The sequence below is a fragment of the Chiloscyllium plagiosum genome, unplaced genomic scaffold, assembly GCF_037043375.1.
Source record: "Chiloscyllium plagiosum isolate Xiang-an unplaced genomic scaffold, Cpla_swu_hap1 HiC_scaffold_7, whole genome shotgun sequence".
Classification (NCBI taxonomy): domain Eukaryota; kingdom Metazoa; phylum Chordata; class Chondrichthyes; order Orectolobiformes; family Hemiscylliidae; genus Chiloscyllium; species Chiloscyllium plagiosum.
Genome location: NW_028270145.1, coordinates 106,862,395 through 106,881,450, shown reverse-complemented (window position 1 = coordinate 106,881,450; position 19,056 = coordinate 106,862,395). Strand labels below are relative to the sequence as shown.

General features: G+C 44.5%; 1 protein-coding gene across 2 annotated transcripts in view; it reads right to left on the bottom strand.

Annotated features, from left to right (window-relative positions):
* pdia5 (protein disulfide isomerase family A, member 5) overlaps positions 1-19,056 on the bottom strand; it is a 125,530-nt gene that overhangs the window by 19,652 nt on the left and 86,822 nt on the right. The window lies entirely within an intron of this gene.

Genomic DNA, 19,056 nt, shown 5'->3' with positions numbered 1-19,056 from the left:
TCTATGATCTCAAACAAATGCATCATCTAAGATTCAGCCTAACCCAGATGGCTGAAGCCATTTCCGGCCTTTTAGCTCAGCGTTTATTAACTGATGCTATATCATTAGGAGTGGGAGTGGACCGGCATACAATAAGATTGCGAATTATCTCACTGTGGCCTCAACTCCACTTTCCCACCTGCCCTCTATAATCCTTCACTCACTTGTCGACCAAAGATTGATCTAACTCAGCTTAGAATATATTCAATGATCAAGCATCCATTGCTCTCTCGGGAGGAGATTAACAAAAATTAACAAACCTCTAGGAAAGAAACTCGTCTTTACCTCAGTGTTAAATAAATCCTCATTTTTAAACAAAGCCCTCGGAATTAAGTATTAGATTTTCCCCATAAAGGAAAACATCATCCCTGTTCCAAACACCAATACAGCATACAATCTCAGCAAGACTTCCTTACTTGTACACTCTATTCCACTTGCAATAAAGAACATTTTATTTGCGTTTCTATTTACTTGCTTATATTGCATGTTAACATTTTTGTTACTTATGTACAGGGACATTAAATTCAAAGTTGGACAAAGTCTAGATGTGAGCTATGATTCACTTGTCTCCTTCAAACTTGCCCTTAAATGGAACCCAGTAGGTGACTATGACTGATTTATACGTTCAAAGTAATGCGACTCTTGTTTGATGCCCAGAAGCAATAGTGAGCTATTAGATATTCAGTTGGGAAATGGATGGTGTAGGAGAAAATAATCCTTTATGTTTGGTACAAGGCACCATGCAAAAGTCAATTTATGCCAAGTCAGTCATATTTGACCGGCTTCAAAACTGTCCCCAAACAGTTAAATTGGGTTTGTAAGAGGAATTTAAGATCAGTCACCAAGGAGGAGGACATGGATGATAATAAATTTATAGTGGCTTGTTCATACTTTAAGACATGTCAACATTAAGATGGTGGTGGTGTCGGGCGTCTTGAAAAATATTAAGATAGATAACTCACCAGAGCCTGACGACATGTATCCCAGGATGCCGAAGGAAGCAAGGTAGGAGATTACTGAGGCTGTGACAGAGATCTTTGTATCTTCTTGCTATAGGCGAGACCCCAGAAGATTGGAGAATAGCTAATGCTGTTCCTTTGTTAAAGAAGGGCAACGGGGATAATCCAGGTAATTATAGACCAGTGAGCCTTACATCAGCGGTAGAGAAATTATTAGAGAAGATCTTTAGGTACAGGATTTACTTGCATTGGAGAAGACTAGACTTCTTGGGGTGGCTCAGCATGGCTTTATGCAGGGGAGATCTTGTTTCAGAAACTTGATTGAGTTTTTTGACAAAATGACAAAGATGGTTGATAAGGATAGGGCAATGTATGTTGTGTAAATGAACTTTACAAAAGCATTTGACAAGGTTCTCATGGTAGGCTGGCCCAAAAGATCAAATCACATGGAATTCTTGGTGAGTTGGCAAGTTGGATACAATATTAGCTTGGTCGCAGAAGACAGAGTAGTTGTGAAGATGTTTTTTTCTGACTGTGACCACTGGTGCTCCGCAAGGATCAGTGCTGAGACATCTGTGTTTGTAATATCTATGATTTGGATGAAAATTTCTGTGGTCGGATTAGTAAGTTTGACGATGACATGAAAATTAGTGGAGTTATCGATAGTGTGTAAGACTATCAATGGATACAGCAGGACATAGATCTGCTGGAAATGTGGATGGAGAAATGTCAGATGGAGATTTATCCTGACAAGTGGAAGATGATGCATTTTGGGAGGTCAAATGCAAGAGGATAGAATGCTGTAAAGGTCAGTCTATTAGGGACATTGGTATACAGTGGGATCCTGGGGTTCTAGTGCATAGCTCCCTGAAAGTGGCAACGCAATTGGATAAGGTGAAAAATGTGTTACTGGAAAAGCGCAGCAGGTCAGGCATCATCATCGATGTTTCGGGTATAAGCCCTTCTTCAGGAATGAGGAAGGTGTGCCAAGCAGGCTAAGATAAAAGATAGGGAGGAGGGACTTGGGGGAGGGACTATGGGAATGCGATAGGTGGAAGGAGGTTAAGGTGAGGGTGATAGGCCGGAGTGGGTGTGAGGGCGGAGAGGTCGGGAAGAAGATTGCTGGTCAAGAAGGCGGTGCTGAGTCCGAGGGTTGGGACTGAGATAAGGTGGGGGGAGGGGAAATGAGGAAGCTGGAGAAATCTGCATTCATCCCTTGTGGATGGAGGGTTCCTAGGCGGAAGATGAGGCGCTCTTCCTCCAGGCGTCGTGTGGCCATGGTCTGGCGATGGAGGAGGCCAAGGACCTGCATGTCCTTGGCGGAGTGGGAGGGGGAGTTAAAGTGTTCAGCCACGGGGTGGTTGGGTTGGTTGGTGCGGGTGTCCCAGAGGTGTTCTCTGAAACGTTCCGCAAGTAGGCGACCTGTCTCCTCTACATTGGGGAGACAGACCGCCTACTTGCGGAGTGTTTCAGAGAACACCTCTGGGACACCTGCACCAACCAACCCAACCACCCCGTGGCTGAACACTAACTCCCCCTCCCACTCCACCAAGGACATGCAGGTCCTTGGACTCCTCCATTGCCAGACCATGGCAACACGATGCCTGGAGGAAGAGCGCCTCATCTTCCGCCTAGGAACCCTCCAACCACAAGGGATGAATGCAGATTTCTCCAGCTTCCTCATTTCCCCTCCCCCCACCTTATCTCAATCCCAACCCTCGGACTCAGCACCGCCTTCTTGACCTGCAATCTTCTTCCCGACCTCTCCGCCCCCCACCCCTCTCCGGCCTATCACCCTCACCTTAACCTCCTTCCATCTATCGCATTCCCAACGCCCCTCCTCCCTACCTTTTATCTAAGGCTGCTTGGCACACCTTCCTCATTCCTGAAGAAGGGCTTATGCCCGAAACATCGATTCTCCTGCTCTTTGGATGCTGCCTGACCTGCTGCGCTTTTCGAGCAACACATTTTTCAGCTCTGATCTCCAGCATCTGCAGTCCTCACTTTCTCCTAATTGTATAAGGTGGCAAAGAAGGCATAAGCATGCTTGCCTTCATTGGTTAGGGCATTGAATATAAAAGCTGGCATATCATACATTGCACTTGTGTAAGACTTTGGTCAGGACACACTTGAAGTACTGCGCACAGTTCTGATCATTATACTATACGAAGGATGTAGAGGTTTTGGAGAGGGTGCAGATGAAGTTTACCAGGATTTTGCCTGGATTGAATTGCATTAGCTACAAGTATTGTCTGGACAACTTGGATTGCCTTTGTGAAAGCGTTAGAGGCTGAGGGCTGATTTGATAGAAGTACACAAAATTATGCGGGGCATGGATAAGGTGGATAGTCAGGAGGATAGTGAGAGAGGGAAAGTTTAAAGGAGGTGAGCAAGTAAAGTCTTTTTTTAGACAGACAGTAGTAGGCGCCTGGAACACACTGCTGGGGGAGGTGGCAGAAGCAGATATGAAAGGCATGTTTAAGAGGCATACAGAAATAATGAACAGGCAGAGAAGAGAGGGATATAGACAATGTGCAGGCTGATGTGATTAGTTTAGAATAGCATCATGGCCGGTACAGACACAGTGGACCAAAAGGCCTGTTCTTGTGCTGTACTGTTCTTTGCCCTATTGCTTGGTTGTACAGAAGTTGAATACTGCTCAAAAAAAGACATTTTGGAGAAACCTGTTGCCTTGAGTCTATCAGAACAATCCGCATTAATATCAATTCAATAGGAATCCAACATTTCTATTGTATAAGGGGAGAGTGCTGATTGGTGTAAGTGGGTTCAGTTTGGTAGCGGTATTGCCATGGAGATTGTACCGATTAATGACGAAATGCACTGTGCCTGTTTCAACTCAACTCAGAACAATAAATCTGCCTGGTTTAAAATTTAAACAATGCTTGGCAGTTAAGTGTTAATCATTAATTTCTGCATTCACTATGGCAATCAATCTACAACAGATCACTTGCCAAACAGCATTTTCCTCTCATGTAGTATAAATCCCATTTCTGCCCTTGTATTGGTATTCTTGAATTATCTGGATGAGTGCAAGATAACAAATTGACAAAATGCGCCTTTTATCAGTAATGCTCAAATTACTTAAAATCATATATATATACCAACCAAATATGTCTTTACTTTGAAAGAAAAAAATAAGCACGAGTTGATGAAAACAAAAAAAAAATCAAAATATTAGAAGGTTTCAAATTTGAAATGAAACTCTAATGTGTTTCAAGGAGGTAATCCATTAGGAAATGCTCAATTTGTACTCCTAAATGGTACCTTTGGGATCATTTTAAGCATTTTCGTTATTATGGAAATCACTTGAAAAGTATTTTGTTGAGGACAGCCAGAAATATCAAAATGGGGTCATGCCATTCAGTATTTTCTGGAGTGAGTTTAAGCCCAGCTAAGGCAATTGCTTCTCCAAGATTTAGCACAAGCCATTTTTTAAAAAAAATCACTTGTGGCATGTGGCCAACGCTGGAATGCCAGCATTTATTGCCCATCCTTAGTTGCCCTGGAGGTGGTGATGATGAGCTGCTTCTTCGATTAGGTGGGTGGACCGACATTGCCCTCAGAGAGGGAATTCCAGGATTCTGATCCAGTGACAGTGAAGAATGACAATATATTTCCATGTCAGGATGTTGAGTGGCCTGGAGGGGAACTTGCAGGCTCCCCAGTGTTCCCACATTTCTGCTGCCCTTGTCCTTCTAGATAGAAGTTATTGTGGGTTTCGAACGTGCTGTCTAATGATCTCTGGTGAATTTCTGCAGTACACACTGTTGCTACAGAGCATCGATGGTGGGGGAAGTGGACGCTTGTGGCTGTGGTGCCAATCAAGGAGGCCACTTTGTCTTTGATGGTGTCAAGCTTCTTGAGCGTTGTTGAAGCTGCACCCATCCAGGAATATTCCATCATACTCCTTGCTTGTCCCTTGTAGGTGACGGACAGCCTTTGGGAGTCTGGAGTTGAGTTAATCACTCTAGTATTCTTAGCCTCTGACTTACTCTTTTAGCCATTATCTTTCTGTGGTGAGTCCAGTTGAGTTTCTGGTCACTGGTAACCCCAAGGGGTTATGGGGCATTCAGTGATGGTAACACCACTAAATATCAAATGGTGGTGATTAGATTATGGTCTTGCTGGAGATGGTCATTGCCTGACAATTAGGCAAAAATGAGGATTACAGATGCTGAAGATTAGAGTCAAGATTAGAGTGGTGCTGGAAATGCACAGCAGGTCAGGCTCCTGCCCGAAACGTCGATTTTCCTGCTCCTCGGATGCTGCCTGACCTTCCAGCACCACTCTAATCTTGACACTATCGCCTGACAATTATCCAGATTTTGTTGCATTTGTTTGAGCATAGACTGCTTCAGTGTCTGAGGAGTCATGAATGGTTCAATCATCGGGAACACCCCCACTTCTGACCTTACGGTGGAGGAAAGGTCATTGATGAAGCAGCTGAAGATGGTTGGGCTTAGGACACTACCCTGATGAATTTCTGCAGAGATGTCCTGGAGCTGAGATGACTGACCTCCAGCTAACACAACCATCTTCCTATGTGCCAGGTATGAATCCAACAGCAGATGGGTCGCCCCCTAATACCAAGTGATCCCAGTTTGGCTAGGGCTCCTTAATGCCACACTTGGTCGAGTGTGACTTTAGTTTCCAATTCCAACCTTATCCTCCTTTGTGATTCACCAAGCCATTCTTCTTTCTCCCTTTACCAAAGCTATTGCACCTAATCTAATTCTCCTTCATCCCCTCCCATGACCTCAGTTTCTGCACACTTCCTTTTCTTCCCCATTCAATCAATCCAATTCTCTTTTACCATTTTTCAATGCCATTCAAAGTACCATTTATCTCCTTTTCTCAACCCAGTTCCAGGTGACATTACTCTTTTTACTTCACTCAAAGGGGTGGCACGGTGGCACAGTGGTTAGCACTTCTGCCTCACAGGCCCCACGGACCCGCGTTTAATTCCTGCCTTAGGCAACTGTCTGTGTGGAGCTTGCACATTCTCCCAGTGTCTGCGTGGGTTTCCTCCGGGTGCTCCGATTTCCTCCCAGCAAAGATGTGCAGGTTAGGTGAGTTGGCCATGCTAAATTGCCTGTAGTGTTAGGTGAAGGGGTAAATGTAGGGGAATTGGTCTGGGTGGGTTGCTCTTCGGAGGGTTGGTGTGGACTTGTTGGGCCGAAGGGCCTGTTTCCACACTGTAGGTAATCTAATCAAGTCATCCACATCTTGTATTGCAAAAGACAATTCAACTTGGCACCCAGGACAAGCCAACAATTTCTCCTCCTGCTCTCAAATAATGATGATACATAAGTTTTCCTATTCATATCCCCATTTCTCTCTATTTAATTTCCCGTGCTCCCTTCATTCCTTCTTACCTCATCCTAGTTCCGTTCCGCACATACACCATCCCTGTTACTCGTGCCAGTCCTGTTTCTACCTGAGACCCGATCAGACTTCAGATAATTCTGTCCACAGTATTTTGCAGGTTGGCATCCTGTCTCAAGGGACTTCACACTCAAAGTATGCTGGAGATAGGATCTGAATAACAACCGGCTAGTTGAAGGGGGTGAGAGGAGGAAGAGGTTGAAATTTGGCTGCAGTGGATAGTCATGCCTTGAAATGTACGCCATCCCTAGCAAACAATGATATTCAGGCATTAGACGAAATAGTTTATGGTGATCAATATACAATGACACTTCAGTGATATATCAATTGTCATTTAGTGTATACCCCACTGTTTGGTACAGCAAGTACAGCCAAAGAACACACATCTTTTTCTGCTTCAAATAGACCAGTGATTTGGAATAACGCAGATGAAACTATTTGCATCGTCCTGACCAATGTACAAGTGTCTTAGAGTCATAGAGACATACAGCATGGAAACAGAACTTTTGGCTTAACTTGTTCACGTCGTCCAGATTTCCCAGATTAATCTAGTTTCATTTGCACATATCCACTAAATCCTTCCTATTCATATACCAATCCAGATGCCTTTTAAATGTTGTAATTGTACCAGCTCCCACCACTTCCTCGGTCAGCTCATTCCATACATGTACCACCAAAGAAAGCACATGCAACATGCCTTAATGACTACTGCGCAGTGGCTCTGATGTCCCTAATCATGAAGTACTTCGAGATGCTAGTCATGGCCCACATCAACTCCAGCCTCTCAGCCTGCCTCAATCCCCAGCAATTTGCCTACCAACAAAACAGGTCCACAGCAGATGCCATTTCCCTAGCCCTGCACTCATCCCTAGAGCATCAGGACAAAAAAAAGACACCTACGTCAGACTCCTACACATCGTCCACAGCTCCACCTTCAATGCCATAATGATCTCCAGACTAATCTCAAAACTCTGAGGTCTAGGTCTCAGCTCCACCCTCTGCAACTGGATCCTGAGCTTCATGATCCACAGACTGTGATTAGTGAAGATAGAAAACTGTACCTCCTCTATGATAACCCTCAAAACCAGAGCTCTCCAAGGATGCGTTCTGAGCCCCCTACTGTATTCCCTGTACATCCGTGACTGTGTAGCCAAATTCCGAATGAACACCATCTGAAAGTTTGCTGATGACACAATCATGGTAGGGTCTGACATCAAACAGTGATGAGTCAAATACATAAAGGAAGTAGAGGGCTTGGTGACTTGGTGCAATGATAACAACCACTCTCTCCATGTTGGCAAAACAAAAGAACTGATCATTGACTTCAGGAAGAAAGGAGGACATGCCTCCATCTACATCAACAGAGCTGATGCGTTGAGAGTGTCAAGTTCCCAGGATTGATAATAACTGACAGCCTGTCCTAGACTTCTCATGTAGATACGATGGTCAAGGAGGCACAACAATGCCTCTTTTACCTCAGGCGGCTTAGGAAATCTGGCATGTCCATAAGGACTTTCACCAACTTCTAAAGATGCACCACAGATTGCACTGTATTCGGGTGCATAACAGCTTGGTACAGCATCTGCTCAGCTGTGGAAAGGCTGCCAACATCAAAGACCCCTCCCAGCCTGATAATGCTCTCCTACAACCTCTTCCATCAGGCATAAGATACAGAAGCTTGAACACACACCGGTTCAAGAACAGCTTCTTCTCTGTCATTATCAGACTGATGAATGGACTCTCCAACTTCAAATAATGTTGATCTTACTTTGTGTACCTCCTGTGCAGTGTAACCTACATGTCTCACTCTGTCTGAGCACTTTATGATCTGCCCGAACTGCTCACAAAACAAAACATTTCATTGTAATTATGTACATGTGACTTCAATAAATCAAACCAAAGATTTTCTGCCCGTTAAAAATTTGCCTCTTAAATCTTTCCCCTCTGACCTTAAGCCTATGCCTTCTAGTTTTGGACCCCCCTACCCTGGGGAAACGACCTTGACTATTCACTCTATGCACGACCTTCATGATTTACATGATTCTAGAAGGTCACACCTCAGGCTCTATTGCTCCAGAAAAAAATAGGTAAAAACAAAGACTGCAGATGCTGGAAACCAGATTCTGGATTAGTGGTGCTAGAAGAGCACAGCAGCTCAGGCAGCATCAGAAGAGCAGTAAAATCGAGGTTTCGGGCAAAAGCCCTTCATCAGGAATACAGGCCCCAGCCTATTCAGCTTCTCCCTATAGCTCAAACCCTCCAACCCTGCCAACATTCTTATAGACATCTTATATGCCAGTGGCGTATAAGACATTTTATATCCACATTATACCTATTCAGACTACAGAATTTAATAAAGCTGTTCCAATGGATTCTCTCTTCTTCAATCCCATTATACTATGTGCCAGATTCATGCTGTTATATCACAATTTGAAATGCCTCTTATATATTCTATAAACGCATTGGCTGTTTTGTTGTAACTTGTGATCTAAGATATAAAATGATGCAATTCTCACCTCAGCTCCAACTCACCAATAATTCAATGGGCATATAGCCCAGAGTCACACAGATGAGGAAGATTCCCGGCTACACTGATATTCCGTAACAGAATTGTTGGTCTACCTACAGCAGGTGGACTGCAGTGGTTCAAAAGGGCAGCTTCCCCACCACCTTCTGAAGGGCAACAAAATGCTGAGGTGCCCATGCCTCAAGTGAATTTTTTAAGAAAATTCTCTGCGGCTTGTCCCTGATACAGCATTACACCTGCCCTTCATAAAGAATAATCACTGTGGGATTCCATTTCTGATGGATACTCTGCAACCCTACTTGCAGAGAAGGCAAATGCTAACTTGGAATAAAATCAGAGTTTCATACAGTCATACTTAAACAGGCAGTTAATTCACATATTAACAAGTAGTCCTCTTAGAGGCATCAATTACAGAACCATTAAACACCCTACCAACAGATTCCCAAAGGTGATATATGTTGCCTCTCAGTATGTGGATATACCTACTAGAGAAGGTGCAAAACTTGACCTACTCTTGGGAAATAAGGCAGGGCAGGTGACTGAGGTGTCAGTGGGGGAGCACTTTGGGCCATTAAGGAGCCCTAGCTATTCGTTTTAAAATCGTGATGGAAAAGGATAGATCAGATCTAAAAGTTGAAGTTTAAATTGGAGAAAGGCCAATTTTGACGGTACTTGGCAAGAACTTTTGAAAGCTGATTGGAGGCAGATGTTCGCAGGTAAAGGGATGGCCTTCAGAAATGAGATAACAAGAATCCAGAGAAAGTATATTCCTGTCAGGGTGAAAGGGAAGGCTGGTAGGTAAAGGGAATGCTGGATGACAAAAGAAATTGAGGGTTTGGTTAAGAGAAAGAAGGAAGCATATGTCGGGTATAGACAGGGTAGATTGAGTGAATCCTTGGAAGAGTATAAAGGCAGTAGGAGTATACTTAATAGGGAAATCAGGAGGGCAAAAAGAGGACATGAGATAGCGTTGGCAAATAGAATTAAGGAGAATCCAAAGGGTTTGCACAAATATATTAAGGACAACAGGGTAACTAGGGAGAGAATAGGGCCCCTCAAAGATCAGCAAGGAGGCCTTTGTGTGGAGCCACAGAAAATGGGGGAGATACTAAATGAATATTTTGCACCAGTATTTACTGTGGAAAAGGATATGAAAGATATAGACTGTAGGGAAGATATAGACTGTAGGGAAATAGATGGTGACACCTTGCAAAATGTCCAGATTACTGAGGAGGAAGTGTTGGATGTCTTGAAACGTTTAAAGTTGGATAAATCCCCAGGACCTGATCAGGTGTAGCCGAGAACTCTGTGGGAAGTTGGAGAAGTGATTGCTGTGCCTCTTGCTGAGATATTTGCATCATCGATAGTCAAAGGTGAGGTACCGGATGACTAGAGGTTGGCAAATGTGGTGCCACTATTTAAGAAGGGCGGTAAAGACAAGCCAGGGAACTATAGGCCGGTGAGCCTGACCTCAGTGGTGGGCATGTTGTTGGAGGGAATCCTGAGGGACAGGATGTACATGTATTTGGAAAGGCAAGGACTGATTCGGGATAGTCAACATGGCTTTGTGCGTGGGAAATCATGTCTCTCAAACTTGATTGAGTTTTTTGAAGAAGTAACAAAGAAGATTGATGAGGGCAGAGCGGTAGGTGTGATCTATATGGACTTCAGTAAGGTGTTCGACAAGGTTCCCCCATGGGAGACTGATTAGCAAGGTTAGATCTCATGGAATAAAGGGAGAACTAGCCATTTGGATACAGAACTGGCTCAAAGGTAGAACACAGAGGGTGGTGGTGGAGGGTTGTTTTTCAGACTGGAGGCCTGCGACCAGTGGAGTGCCACAAGGATCGGTACTGGGACCTTGACATTTTGTCATTTATATAAATGATTTGGATGCGAGCATAAGAGGTATAGTTAGTAAGTTTGCAGAGGACACCGAAATTGGAGGTGTAGTGGACAGCGAAGAGTGTTAACTCAGATTACAAAAGGATCTTGACCAGATGGGCCAATGGGCTGAGAAGTGGCAGATGGAGTTTAATTCAGATAAATGCAAGGTGCTGCATTTTGGGAAAGCAAATCTTAGCAGAACTTATACACTTAATGGTAAGGTCCTAGGGAGTGTTGCTAAACAAAGAGACCTTGCAGTGCAGGTTCATAGCTCCTTGAAAGTGGAGTCTCAGGTAGATCGGCGTTTGGTATGCTTTCCTTCATTGGTCAGAGTATTGAGTACAGGAGTTGGGAGGTCATGTTGCAGCTGTACAGGACATTGGTTAGACCACTGTTGGAATACTGCGTGCAATTCTGGTCTCCTTCCTATTGGAAAGATGTTGTGAAACTTGAAAGGGTTCAGAAAAGATTTACAAGGATGTTGTCAGGGTTGGAGGATTTGAGTTATAGGGAGAAGCTGAACAGGCTGGGGCTGTTTTCCCTGGAGCGTCAGAGGCTGAGGGGTGACCTTATAGAGGTTTACAAAATTATGAGGGGCATGGATAGGATAAATAGACAAAGTCTTTTCCCTGGGGTCACGGAGTCCAGAACTAGAGGGGATAGGTTTAGGGTGAGAAGGGAAAGATATAAAAGAGACCTATGGGGCAACTTTTTCACGCAGAGGGTGGTACATGTATGGAATGAGCTGCCAGAGGATGTGGTGCAGATTGGTACAATTGCAACATTTAAGAGGCATTTGGTTGGGTATACGAATAGGAAGGGTTTGGAGGGATATGGGCCGGGTGCTGGCAGGTGGGACCAGATTGGGTTGGGATATCTGGTCGGCATGGACAAGTTGGACCGAAGGGTCTGTTTCCATGCTGTACATCTCTATGACTCTATTGAATGAGTTGATATCTCTTCTCTCATATGTTGCTTTATGCTTTAAAATAACATGCACAACACACACATTTTTAAGCATAAAGCAACAAATGGAAAAAGCGACAAAAACTCATTCAATAGATGTATCACTCCATGTTTACTCTCACTTCAAGGCTGCAAAGGAAATGACACCAGTCTTCCACTCAGCCAGTGTTTACTCTCATTTCTCCTAAAGACAATGATTCCTCACATTAAATATGGTTTCACAGTTGCCCAAATGATGACACTTCATGCAATGATCTGAAATCAATTCTGCAGCAGGGGAACCCTACCATCATACATCACTTAGTGAGGGTCACTGGCTAGTAGTAAGCAGCAGGAAAAACCTTAACGAGAGAAAAAAGTTATTCAAGTGTGTTAGACGAGATTAACCTCCCTCGTACAGATCGGTACAAATGGGCATCTGTGAGGCCATTGCTGGGCTACAAGTCTCAGCTCGGAGGATTCTATTCAATGATTAAGTACAGACAAATTGTCACTGTACCTCTGTGACAAGAAATAGTGTTGAATTTGCACCAAGGTCAGATTTTCAGGGTAGTAACCATCTCCTGCAGACAGCAAGCCTGAAAGAAGCACCGTGGGAACCCACATTACTGGCTAGTGGAAATTGCATGGACCAGTGTGTGGATAAGAGATAGTCTGTAATCAATTCTGCAGTAAGGGAACCCTACCTTCATACATCACTTAGTGAGGGTCACTGGCTAGTAGTAAGGAGCAGGAAAAACCTTAACGAGAGAAAAAGTAATTCAAGTGTGTTAGACTGTGTGCGCAAGTAGACATTGTTTTGATCTTTGAACAACAGAATCTCCTTGGCAGATTGAATCCAATTTCCACTTATGAAGCACCTTAAGTGGCCACTGGGAGACATATGGGTGCGACAGCAACTAGCATTTCAAAAAGCATCCTTAACCTAGCAAAATATACCATACCTACACTTAGCTTTTTTCCCTCACCCCACGAATTCACAGGAGCACAGTCAAAAATAAAGTGTCAGAGACTAACTTAAGGAGATATTAGGTCAAATGGACAATAGCTTGGTGAAACAGGTAAATTTTAAGCAGAGTCTTAGAAAAGCAGAGAGGTTTTTTTTAAGGGAATTCCAGAGTTAGGGCCCATGTAGTTTAAGGCATACAAAAATAGAAATTGCTGGAGAAACACAGAAGGTCTGGCAGCATCTATGGGAAAAAAGCAGAGTCAAACGTTTTGATCCAGTGACCCTTTTCAAAACCCCACCTTCATGGTTCTGAAGGAGGGTAAGGGACTCAACATTAACTCTTCTCTCTCTCCTGAGATGCTTCTAGGCTTGCTGAGTTACTCCAACAATATCTGCTTTTGTTTCAGATCTCCTGCAGTTTGATTTTAGCTCAGTTAATGATACCTTAATGAAGAAGTGATAAAGATTGGTGGGGATGCGTTAAAGACTGGAATTGAAGTTCTAATGTTATGTTATTGAGGTTTTGGGGAAGGTGACAAAGAAAAGGATGGCAAGGCCGTGGAAGGAATTCCAAGCAAGGATAAGAATTTGAAACTTCATGCTTTTGCTAGAGCAGGGCAGAAATGGCTCCTGACATGAAACCCCACCCCCTCTATTTAAACTCAGCAGTGAAGGGTCAGAAGTATGAAACTATCCTCCAAAACGTGGCTGGGCTCAATCACCCAATGATCCAACTACTGGAAATCCTTCCTCTGGAGCTGGCTTTGTGAGCTACATTTCAAAGCGCAAATTTTGAAACAAAGCAGGCATGGTGCTCTCCCCAGTGTGAACAGGTATTGATACAAGTTAAATCAGGATGCCATTAATAGGCTAAATGAATACACGTTTGAGCTACGTTCATAGCATTTAATTCAGTATGCTTTTGTGCTGCTTGCCTTCATTAGAAATACAACACACATTCCTCAAGAGATTCTTCACTTCTCCTCAGTTGGGCAGTGCAGTAATATCTCCTTCATGGTGCATCTCATTTCACATTGTTTTTCCTGCTCCCTGAAAGTGGGCCTCATTCTATTGCCTAAGCTCAGTCAGGTCACTAGAAAGGCACACACACACGCGCGACAACTTTCAAGTCTGCTAGCTTGTAACATCTGCCTGTCCTGTTGCAATACACAATTCTCCAACGTAGCTTAAATCACCCAGATTTTGCTGTCAAAGCAAACTACCCTTTTGCTCTAGAGATATGAAATGGATTTCTGATTGTGCGCCTGAGTAAGGAGGCAGCTCATTGGGGAGCTAAACCAGGCAGTAATCCCGGTCTGCTGGTGCGAGTCACCCGAGTAGGCAGTTGAGCAAACCGAAATTGACCTGACACTGTGTTGGAAGCAAGCCGAAAACTTTCAAATCAGATGAGTACTCACATTATACTGTTCGTAATCATACGTACTGGCTGCAGATTGAGCTGCCTGGGAGGTCAAACAGTTCAGCATTGTTCTCAACAACAAGCCCCTTTTCAAACAGAGGCTCTGTTGAAAGGCTCTCTGAATTATTGCTGCAGCAGAAATTAACTGATGCATTCAGAATCCAATAATTTCAGTGGTTTTCAGTGGTCCTGTCGCAACCTCACGGTAACCTGCAACAGCCCTTGTAGAGTTTACATGCGGCAACACAGTTTCGGAGGTGAGCCACAACATCAGTCCCAGGGGAACACAATGAACCAACTGCAAATTTACTCAGCAGTGGCAGACTTATGAAAAATCAAGAGAGAGTACCAGTCACAAGAAATGGCACCAAAAATCCCAGACAAGGTAAATTATTCCTTTTTTTTAAATCCGTGGAAACTTTGGCAGGAAAGTTAGGACTGTGGTGACAGGGCTCAAGGCACTCGAGCTGGGAGTGCTGGCTATTCACGTCAAATGTCCCTCGATTCAAAGGTAATGGAGGGTGGGGGGAGGGGAGAGAGAGAAAGAAGAGAATAAGTTTCGGCCTGCTCCCACTGGTAGCCACAGGCCAACAATGTAACACCATCACTCCGCAGAAAAATATTTCCCAAATCCTAGCAGAAAGGAACAGGTCATAAGGTATAAACACAAAGTGCTGCAGAAATCCAGCAGATCTAGCAGCATCTGTGCAAAAACAAAGTTAATGTTGAGTCCAATGGGGCTCATTTCATAAGTCATCCTCTGAAGAGGAGTTGCACTGGACTTGAAATATTAACTCTCTCTCAGGTCGCTCCCAGGCCTTCTGAGTTTCTCCAGCACTTTGTTTCGTTTCAGAATACCTGCACCCATAGTATTTTGCTTTTACTGAGGGCCAGAGGATACATCTCAAACAGAAATAATCTTGTCAATTTCACTGAGTTTCACTTATATTTATACCTTAAAACCAAAGTATTGCAGATGCCAGGGATTTGAAATAAAAACAAGTGGAGAAGCTCAGCATATTTGACAGCAGAGAGAGGAATAAGCTTCTCCAACATGACAGAATCTCCTTCTGACATTTATCAGCATTGCCATCACTGAATTCCCCATAAATATCATCTTGGATGCTCCACACACGAGAACTGAACCAGTCAAATAAATAATGCAAAAACAAGAGCAGGTCAGAGGCTTGGACTTCTGACAGGAAACCAATTCCTGATTTCCCCAAAGCCTGTCCATCATCTACAAACTCGAGTCAGGAGAATGATGGAACACTTCTCAATTACCTGATGAATGCATATTCAACAACACTCAAGGAGCTCAACACCGTCCAGGACTGAGCAGTGCACGACATTAGCATCCCATTCATCACTGATGTCACATCTACAAGATACACTGTAGCCGACTGTCAAAGCTTCTTTGACAGCAATTTCTAAACCCACGGCCTTCACAAGCTAGAAGAATAAGTGCAGGAAAAGCATGAGAATACTACCACCTACAACTATTAGCCACTATTAGTTCGTACTTGGAACTATATTGCCTTTCCTTCATTATTGTTTTGTCCTGGTGGTGGTGAACTGCCTTCTTGAAATTGCTACAGTTTCTTGGGGCGCAGAGATGCCACTAGACCAATTTGGAAGAGGGTTCCAGGATTTTGATTTAGCTACATCACATGGAGTGGAACAAATAAAGAACAAAGAATATAGGAACAGGCACTTCATCCCATCAAACCTGCGCAGACACTTAGAGATGTACAGCATGGAAACAGACCCTTTGGTCCAACCAGTCCATGCCGACCAGATATCCCAACCCAATCTAGAACCATCTGCCAGCACCCGGCCCATATCCCTCCAAACCCTTCCTATTCATATACCCATCCAAATGCCTCTTAAATGTTGCAATTGGACCAGCCTCCACCACTTTCTCTGGCAGCTCATTCCATACACGTACCACCCTCTGCGTGAAAATGTTGCCCCTTAAGTCTCTTTTATATCTTTCCCCTCTCACCCTAAACCTATGCCCTCTAGTTCTGGACTCCATGACCCCAGGGAAAAGACTTTGCCTATTTACCCTATCCATGCCCCTCATAATTTTGTAAACCTCTACAAGGTCACCCCTCAGCCTCCGATGCTCCAGGGAAAAAAGCCTCTCCCTGTAGCTCAAATCCTCCAACCCTGGTAACATTCTTGTAAATCTTTTCTGAACCCTTTCAAGTTTCACAACATCTTTCCGATAAGGAGGAGACCAGAATTGCACGCAATATTCCAACAGTGGCCAAACCAATGTCCTGTACAGCCACAACATGACCTCCAAACTCCTGTACTCAATACTCTGACCAATAAAAGAAAGCATACCAAACGCCTTCTTCACTATCCTACCTACCTGTGACTCCACTTTCAAGGAGCTATGAACCTGCACTCCAAGGTGTCTTTGTTCAGCAACACTCCCTAGGGCCTTACCATTAAGTGTATAAGTTCTGCTAAGATTTGCTTTCCCAAAATGCAGCACCTCACATTTATCTGAATTAAACTCAATTTGCCACTTCTCAGCCCATTGGCCCATCTGGTCCAGATCCTGTTGTAACTCTTCGCTGTCCACTACGCCTCCAATTTTGGAGTCATCTGCAAACTTACTAATTGTACCTCTTATGCTCGCATCCAAATCATTTATGTAAATGACAAAAAGTAGAGGACCCAGCACTGATCCTTGTAGCACTCCACTGGTCACAGGCCTCCAGTCTAAAAACCTTTTGCCTCTATGCAGTTCATATCTTTCTATTCCCTGCTTACTCATTTAAAAATCACACAACACCAGGTGAAGGAACGTCGCTCCGAAAGCTAGTGTGCTTCCAATTAAACCTGTTGGACTATAACCTGGTGTTGTGTGATTTTTAACTTTGTACACCCCAGTCCAACACCTGCTTATTCATGTATATGTTATAAGTTGCCTTGTAAAGGGTGCTATTCTATCTCCTTTTATAACCTCCTCCAGCAATGCATTACAGGAACTTACCACTGCTGTGTAAACAACATGCCCCTCTCATCTTCTTTAAATGTCCCCCATTTACCTTAAACTCATGATCCCAAGTAATTGACATTTCTACCCCGGGAAAAAGACTGACTATGCATGCTATTCAATTTTGTAAACTTCTATTTGGCTGCCCCTCACCCTCCAATCTTCAAGTGAAAACAAACCAAGTTGTCCTCTCTCTGCTCAGGGCAAACACCCTCTAAACCAGGCAACATCCTGGTAACCTTTTCTGTACCTTCTCCAACACCTTTAAACCCCTTTCTGTCACCTGATGAAGGAGCGTCGCTCCGAATGCTAGTTTGCTTCCAATTTAACCTGGTGTTGTGTGATTTTTAACTTTGTACACACCAGTCCAACACTGGCATCTCCAAATCAAACCCCCTTCTTGTAGTGTCGTCACCAGAACTGTATGCAATATTCAAAATGAAGCCTTATCAAAGTGCTATGCAGCTACAACATGCCTTATCAATTTTTATACTCAATGCCCTGACCAATGAAGGCAAGCATACCATAAGCCGTCTTGACCGACTTGTGATGCCACTTTCAGGGAACTGTGGATACATATGCCTAGATCCCTCTTTATGCTAATATTTCTAAGGTTCTGCCATTTACTATACATTTCCCTCCTGTATTAGACCTTCCAAAAATGCAACACCTCGCATTTGTCCAGATTAAATGCCATCTGCCATTTCTCCATCCAAGTCTCCAGCGCATCTGTATTCTGCTGTATTCCCTGGTGATTCTCTTCTCTATGCACAGCTCCCCAACCTTTCTGTCAACCTCAAACTAGCTCATTAGGCCACCTATATTCTCCTAGGAGAAAGCGAGGACTGCAGATGCTGGAGATCAGCTGGATTCTCCACCGCATCTCCTCCACTTCCTGCTCCTCCGCCTTTGAGCCCCGCCCCTCCAATCACCACCAGGACAGAACCCCACTGGTCCTCACCTACCACCCCACCAACCTCCATAAACATCGTATCATCCGTCGTCATTTCCGCCACCTCCAAACAGACCCCACCACCAGGGATATATTTCCCTCCCTTCCCCTATCAGCGTTCCGAAAAGACCACTCCCTCAGTGACTCCCTCGTCAGGTCCACACCCCACACCAACCCAACCTCCACTCCCGGCACCTTTCCCTGCAACCGCAAGAAATGCAAAACTTGCGCCCACACCTCCCCCCTCACTTCCCTCCAAGGCCCCAAGGGATCCTTCCATATCCACCACAAATTCACCTGCACCTCCACACTCATCACTTACTGCATCCTCTGCACCCGATGTGGCCTCCTCTATATTGGGGAGACAGGCCGCCTACTTGCGGAACGTTTCAGAGAACACCTCTTGGACACCCGGACCAACCAACCCAACCACCCCGTGGCTCAACACTTCAACTCCCCCTCCCACTCCACCAAGGACATGCAGGTCCTTGGCCTCCTCCATTGCCAGACCATAGCAACACGACGGCTGGAGGAAGAGCGCCTCATCTTCCGCCTAGGAACCCTCCAACCACAAGGGATGAACTCAGATTTCTCCAGTTTCCTCATTTCCCCTCCCCCCACCTTGTCTCAGTCCCAACCCTCGAACTCAGCACCACCTTCCTAACCTGCAATCTTCTTCCGGACCTCTTCCCCCGCACCCCCACTCCGGCCTATCACCCTCACCTTAACCTCCTTCCACCTATCGCATTTCCAACGCCCCTCCCCCAAGTCCCTCCTCCCTACCTTTTAATCTTAGCCTGCTTGGCACACCTTCCTCATTCCTGAAGGGCTTATGCCCGAAACATCGATTCTCTTGCTCCTTGGATGCTGCCTGACCTGCTGCGCTTTTCCAGCAACACATTTTCAGCACCTATATTCTCCTCCAAATCATTTATATA